Below are 1,048 nucleotides of genomic sequence, written 5' to 3'. Positions count from 1 at the left end.
ACACCACTTCCTTTACCCCGGCTCCCCCTCTCCCGTGTCCCCAGAGCTGTCATCCCATTGGTGTCTCTTCCGGCGTGTTTATCCCGCCTATCCCTTCCAGGTAGACAAACAGCAACAACTATGTGTACCATCACAGGACTGGGTACAACAAAGCAACAATAGAAAGTAAAACAATAGCTACAACAACAACACAAAAACCCCCCATATAAATAGTTCAGGGGCATTTGCTGTCCTTCACAAATGCTTTCCAGTCAAGTCTGATGGGTGCCATGCCCTGGGGACTTCATTGCTCTGCTCCCCCTGCTGCTCTGCTGTATGTCCCCAGTGGCTGGCTTCAGTGTAGTGGGCTCAGGGCTAGCACAATTCCCACCGTGTGTCTCTAGTGTTGTCCCCATGGTGCTATGGGTCAATGAGGAACGCTGTTTCATGTGGTGGGGCCGGTCCTGTGGTCGTCTCTTGTGTTGCTGCTCTGACCAATAATATTGTCTTCAGGGCTTGGTGAGCCAGGATGTGCTTCACTCTTATTTTTTTTTCCCTTCCCCACTCATTGGCTCCTGTGTGATCTGGTCAGACAAGTCCCTCTTCTTGAGCTGTAGCTTCAGTGCTGTCCTCTTCTTCTGGGGGGGAGGGTGGTGCTCTCCATTTAGTTGGTAATGGGGCTGGCCCCTCAGGCCTCTCTTTTGGTCCCCTGCTTCATGTCAGTGTGTTTCATGCATTCTTGTCTTGGAGCACCGAGTTGAAATCTGGTCCCTCTTTCATTGTGGAGAAATAATCAACACCTTCCCCCTGTGTGGGTTAGTTCCCTGTTCCCCTGGCTACCCATGTCTTCCCCCCTCCCACTTTTTAGTGGGCTATCAAATGTATCCCATATGTATCCCTGAGTTTAGTTTGGCCCCTGCCATATTTGGACCTCACCCCAGGGACTTTTGTATCAGTAGCTTCTTCCCTATGCCCCTTTTGAAATTTTTGAGCTTACCTCAGTGGACTCATGCAGTACTTGTCCTTTTGTGCTTGGCTTACTTCATTTAGCATAATTTCCTCCAGTTCT

The sequence above is a fragment of the Echinops telfairi genome, unplaced genomic scaffold (assembly GCF_000313985.2).
Source record: "Echinops telfairi isolate 266 unplaced genomic scaffold, ASM31398v2 ScPeMD7_7469;HRSCAF=8507_0, whole genome shotgun sequence".
Lineage (NCBI taxonomy): Eukaryota > Metazoa > Chordata > Mammalia > Afrosoricida > Tenrecidae > Echinops > Echinops telfairi.
The sequence above is the reverse complement of the archived record's forward strand: the minus strand, read 5'-3'. Positions refer to the sequence as shown.